General features: G+C 41.0%; 1 long non-coding RNA gene across 1 annotated transcript; it reads left to right on the top strand.

Moving 5' to 3' along the window:
• Positions 1–699: 699 nt before the first annotated feature.
• LOC121330191 lies at positions 700–3,456 on the top strand. The gene is made up of 4 exons (XR_005951839.1): positions 700–1,040; positions 1,311–1,555; positions 1,646–2,588; positions 3,354–3,456. It is a non-coding gene; the product is annotated as an uncharacterized LOC121330191 (long non-coding RNA).
• The last annotated feature ends 3,064 nt before the right edge of the window (positions 3,457–6,520 follow it).

Here is a 6,520-nt window from a genome sequence, read left to right as displayed (position 1 = left end):
AACCAACACCAACCACACCACCAACACCACCAACAACACAACCAACACCAACACCAACACCACCAACCACAACTACAGAGCCAACACCAACACCACCAACCACAACTACAGAGCCAACACCAACACCACCAACCACAACTACAGAGCCAACACCAACACCACCAACCACAACTACAGAGCCAACACCAACACCAACACCAACAACTACAGAGCCAACACCAACAGATACCAACAACAAGCACCAACACCACCATCCCACACCGTTGGGACCAACCCAACCACCCAACCCAACGAACCACCAACACCACAACTTCGGGGACCGACCAACACCAACACCACCAACCACAACTACAGACCCAGTACCAACACCAACACCACCAACCACAACTACAGAGCCAACACCAACACCACCAACCACAACTACATACCCAACACCAACACCAACACCACCAACCACAACCTACATACAGCCCAACCCAACCACCCATGTCTGGGTTACAATCGGCACCCACAACACAAACACCACCAACCACAACTACAGGGGTTGGAACCAAAACTGGTGGGTGGTGACCAACGACAACAACACCAACTACAGCAACAGACAACAACAACAACAACAACCACAACTACAGAGTCAACACCAACATCAACACCAGAGTCAACAACACCACCAACCACAACTACAGACCCAACACCAACGCCAACACCACCAACCACAACTACAGAGCTACTATATATATTTAATTTGCAAAAAGGAAAACTGCTCTATCAATAAGAGACCCGTAAAAGGCTTCAGCATTAGATTACACAATGTTTTTGATCCCTTTCTCATCCCTCCCATTCTTTTTTTGTTCTTTCAATCTAGCAAAATGAAACATTTTGGATCTGTAACTGCACCATGGCGAATTGCCTTGAAAATAATACAGTCGTCATCGTGCCATACGAGTGCCCTCCTCCAGTGAAGATCAACTGTGCCAATGGAAGGGAACCGGTTTTGAAGTATGATGAAACCCTGTGATGTGCTCGCTACTCGTGTGACAGTGAGTACTCTGCATCTTCATTCCAAAGGTCTCCCAGCAAGGGAAGTGCATTAAAACACACTTTGCACTTTTTAAAAATGTTTGATAGTTTACTAACACACTAAAAATAAAGAGAGCCCCCTAAAATAAAGCCTGATCAAAATGTGAATGCACACTGTAATTAAGAGCAGAACCAACAGTGTTTTCAGATGAAAAGGGAATATTGCAATGGTTCTGCCCTGCCTGTGAGTCCAGAGCAGCAGCTGGAATGCTCATGGTTTCTGTTTTCAGGTCATTGCAATGGCTGGGGAGGACCCCATTACACTACCTTTGACGAATTGTACTACAGCTATCAGGGGAACAGCAGCTACGTGCAGGTGATCACCCTCAAATTGGATAACTTTGGGGTTTATAGCAACAACGTCCATTGCGACATCCGAGACCAGGTGTCCTGCCCTCGCTCCGTCATCGTCTCCTACGACGCCCTGGTCACCCAACTCAGGAACACTGAAACTGGAGGCCGCGTGAAGTTACAGGTACAGAATCATCCTGCTTAAATACCTTTTTTTTTTTTTTTTTTTAAATGCTGGAGTGTAATTGATTATCTTGCGCCTTTTTGCCCTTAGGTGTTGGTTAATAAACAGGTAGTTTCACTGCCATTCGCCAAATACGGGACGAAGATATACAACTCCAAGATGAACATTTTTGTGGTGATACCTGAAATAAAAGCAGTGATCCGTTTCAATAGCATCGCGTTCACCATCGATCTGCCCTACCACATATTCGGAAACAACACACAGGGACGATGCGGTAAGGCAGAGTGTTGCAGAAAGGCTTTGGCAAATGTATTTTATATGATTGAGGAAATGTCACGAATTAGACCAGCTTTAAACCGTACAGTTACGTTATCCTGTACAGTTATGTGCAATCAACGGATGGCCTCTCGCTACTTGCTCCTCACACTCAGACTGTATTTCCCTCAGTTTGATGAGAAATTTGAGTCTTACTGCCAAGACTGTGTGTGCAGTTGTGACACGTACGGGGTCCAGATCTCCCCCCAGGAATGTCCAGTAAGCAGACCTGACCTGCGCTGGCCTGGGCTTCATCGTGGTAAATGAGACCAGCGTGGAGGATCCCTGTTGCCACCAGCTTGTCTAAGTATGCTGAGTGCTAGATCTATCTATGAGTTTCAATTACTAAGCAGCATGTGGGCCGTTTAAGAGTCTGTTTAAGAGTCAAGGATCTGACACTGTTTGTATGTAATTAGTATTAGCCTGCAGGGAGTATTGGAAATTAATAAGAAATTAAAATAATTATTTTGTTATGTTATAAAATATGTGTTAATGGATAAAATGCACATAGGTTAGCAATTGAACCCTATTAGAATAAAACCCATTCAGGCCTGGGATAATGGGATGTGTCTTTTGTTCACCTTTCCCTTCTTTTTGTTTGCTTGTATGTTAGGATGTGATATTAGCTTGTGTTCATCAAATGATCACACTAGTGAACTGGGATTCAACCCGGTAATGACAGTCCAGAGTGATGCATGCTGCCCAACCTACAGCTGTGGTAACTTATTTTCTTTATATATTTTATTATAAAAATGGTTTAAAAGACCACTAAGCTTAATTTTGAATGGTTATTGATTTCTTAGATTTGCCAATTTCCATAATATAATATAACATAATATAATATACTACAGAATAGTATGGGAATGTTGCAGTAATAGATGAAAGTTATCGTGTCAGAATTCCCATTTGTCTGCTATGTTTTTGTATTTGTGTATTTAGCAACGCATTGACTGTTTGAGTCATTGACTTGATCTCCTTGAGTAATACCTTTTCAAACTGTATCAAACTGTTTGTTTTCGTTTCTAGTACCAAAGTGCGTCTGTGTGCACAACAAAGCAGAATATATGGCATGCAAGACGTGTGCCTCCTTCTTGTTCACCTTGCTCTATATATCAGAGAGAGAGGATCAATCCAGTGGTTGCAGCAATGCTTTTGGTGTATTTAACAGCTTTATGCAGTACAGAATCCTCTGAAGGGAATCCAATGCAATGGTTTAAAACACTAAATTGTAAGATCAATCTCTTTACCGTCCTTTAAATGAACTGTACATATGATTTTTTGTCAGTGGGCATTATAGAGCTGTACACACCGAGTCTATCCACACAGATCCAAGCAGCTGTTTCTTCACTCATTTCACTTTGAATGGTGAATGAGCCCGATCAACATCATTGTCCCTCACCTGATTGCCAGCACCTGATTTCTGAGGAGAATAATGAAATTCATTCACACACCTGACTGATATAACTGTTCTGCTTTTCTCCAGCTCGGCAGAAAAGTCCCAGTCACTTGCACTAAAGAAGTTGACTTTAACACCCAACTCAACATCATTTCCTGCAACCCTTTGTCGTGCAACTACACCTGCGAGCCAGTAAGACGCTTCGCAAGAGTTGATTATATTTTATATTATATATTATATATATATATATTATATATATATATATATATATATATATATATATATATATATATATATATATTATATATGTATACACATCGTTGAGAGGTTACATAGTGTGCACAAGTTCGCGCAAAAGTTTGAAAAATGATGCGTGTTATGCTTCATAAATTATGGTAACATTTTTGCAGTGATGTCGCAATATAGAGGGATGAGAATTAAAATTTTTTGAACATCAGAATATTATATAGTAGATGTTATATTTCGATGAGCATGCATGTACTGTATTCAGTTCAAGATGGGTGTGGTTATCCCTAACCATAACCCTTACTTTATATTTTGGCCTGCTGTCAAAATGTATCATTTTGATGAGAGAATGTCGCTACTGGTGCACACTGTACCAGTACTGCATAGTTCAGGCAGCTGATCTGAACTGGTGTCTGGAACCCATAGATAAAAAGCCAAATAAACCAGATCCTTCAAACAATTACATTGTTTTTTTAATTGTTTTTTCTTACTTCAGGGAACCATCCAAACCACTCCAGATGGCTGCTGTAAGACATGTGAGTATCTGAAGATCACTTTACTGTACATTCAAAGGGAAGTGACTACTGAAGACATACTGTATGAACTCAAAGGTGCTGTCAGTTCTATTGCACCGTCATACCTTCAGATTACAAAGGCTTGAGAAAGTGGCCGCTTTTTATTATGCTGAATACACATTCAGTTGAAGTCAGAGTTTCCATTCTTAGCTCTGATCCAGTTGTTTTGTTTGCCACTCAATAGTTAAGCTTCAATAAAAACATGCATCAGTCAGACTTACATGGAGCACAGGTGCAGCTGCTGCCAGGAGGTGAAGACTCACAACGTGAGTATTGCCCTGACCTGACCAGATGGGAAGAGCCTGCCTTACATCTACATCCAGACTGACCAGTGTGACTGCATCACCACTGCCTGCGAGTCCTTGGACAGTGTGCAGAGACAGGCTCTTCCGAATAAGGGAAGCCGTCGATCAGTGCCGAGGGAGTGAGTGAAAACAAGATCTCCACAAGCATGACTGGAAAGATAGATCACCCTCCCTCCTTCGAAACCAGCAGCAGAATAATCTAGATAGATTTAGAAAAACACACAGAATTATGAGCGTTATGTATTTTTTTTCCTGCCTTTTGTTTTGTTTCTTAAAATCCTAAAATCAATGCAGCTCTGTTTCCAACCCCAATAAAAATCAAATGAAAGAATATCTCTCTTGTCGTGTGTGTTTACTTTAGAATAAAAACTGTATTGTTATCACGTAACTGGATTCCGGTGTTTGACAATCAGCATGCACCTTATTTATTGCCGGGCACAGTTTCAGCTTTTACAAGAAATCACGCCATGACAAATATTGTTTTTTTTTTGTATCAGGAAAACAGAAAAGGGGTTTTCAGTAGCGTTCCTGAAAAGGCTGGTGGAATTTTCTGTGTACACTTCACTCTTACACAAGACTATAACAGACCCAGGAGCTATTGTGATGTGTGTGTGTGTGTATGTGTGTGTGTGTGCATGGGGGTGCTCTATGTGTGCTAGATAGTACAGTCCTACAGTCATATAATCTCACTGCTTCTGAAAAGGAGTTAAATATCAAGCTATCATATTAAATTCAAGCTGGCACACCTATTTAATAATATCTAACTTGACTTTATAATCCAGCCAGGTAGCCCTGCAGCTGTGTGGATGTGAGAACCAGTGATGGATTCAGTCCATTTGTTGCTAAGTAAAGTTCTGTATTTTCTTGTTTATCTTATTCCTTCTGTTACACTGGTCCTCTTTCTTAACTAAAGCAAGCCCTTATCTTTGCACAGATATGGAGCTAGGGATGGGCTCTGACATACAGAAGAAACAATAGTGTGTAATCGATCAGATACGCACGTGTGCTTACACAAGATAAGCACCAGTGTGTTGGACACAGTGCATGACTTGTTGCTATGAAGACCCATCTTTTTGATAGGACAAGATGCTGCCACTGTCATCGCCACCCCCATAGATTTAAGAGGCTCATATTGGATTGACGGTCCTCTCGTTGGCTGAAAATCATTTGATAGTATATTTTCTAGAGGTTTTATTCGTGCACCCACCTGTGTCTAAAGGAAAGAGGGGTGTTGATATTGTGTGTTTGCCCAGGACAGAAGTACCTAACCCAAATGATAACGTTTACTACTCCACCTCTAGTTCATACAGGATGCAGGACCTACTTACGATTCCTTTAACATTATGTTGGCTTTTTACATTTTTATTTAACTGTAACCACATTGGTGTTGTATGTAAATATTTATACCCAATTAACAGCTCCCAAATGTAATTTTAATGTGTTCTTTATCTTTATCTGTATTTAAGCGCTAAATTTCAGCCCACACACATATGTGTGAAAACTTGCACCTGTAATCGGGTTGGTATGTCAACCCTCATCTCTCTGAAGCGATACAGTAGGGATGATGTACTGCAGTCTGGTGCACGAATATAAAGATATTTTGCACCTCAAAGTTGACTGTTAAAGATGACATGTAAATCTTATGAAACAGATTCTAAACCCATTTCAGTATTTATTTGGCTTGCTTTAGACAACACTGTAGCTGCACAAACTAACAAACAAGCATTGGCGTGTATAATATACACTTAACATAACATTGTGAAATGCTGCTACAATGCTATAAGGTTTTCTTTGTCTGAAAAACAAACCCTAACCCATTACCATTGATAGTCATCGATATTTTGCTCCTGTGTTTGCTAATAATCCCACCCACTTATATTGACTCTCTGGGTGCAGCAGTTTAGCAAAGAACTGGACCAGATGAAAGGCCAAGCAAACATCACCTCTACCCAGAACTCCCCCGCAAAGCCTGTGCTCTTCCGATGCCCTTGCCATGTATTCTGTAACTGTTGCTTGGTAAATGGGGAAATTTGTGTGGACATTTGCATTGATCAAACCACTGGAAACACCCCAGTACTTCACAGGTCATACAGCTGTACTCACTACTTCAGTACACCAGCTTGCCTGC

Source organism: Polyodon spathula, chromosome 17 (genome assembly GCF_017654505.1).
Source record: "Polyodon spathula isolate WHYD16114869_AA chromosome 17, ASM1765450v1, whole genome shotgun sequence".
NCBI lineage: Eukaryota > Metazoa > Chordata > Actinopteri > Acipenseriformes > Polyodontidae > Polyodon > Polyodon spathula.
This window is presented reverse-complemented; position numbering and strand designations above follow the sequence as displayed.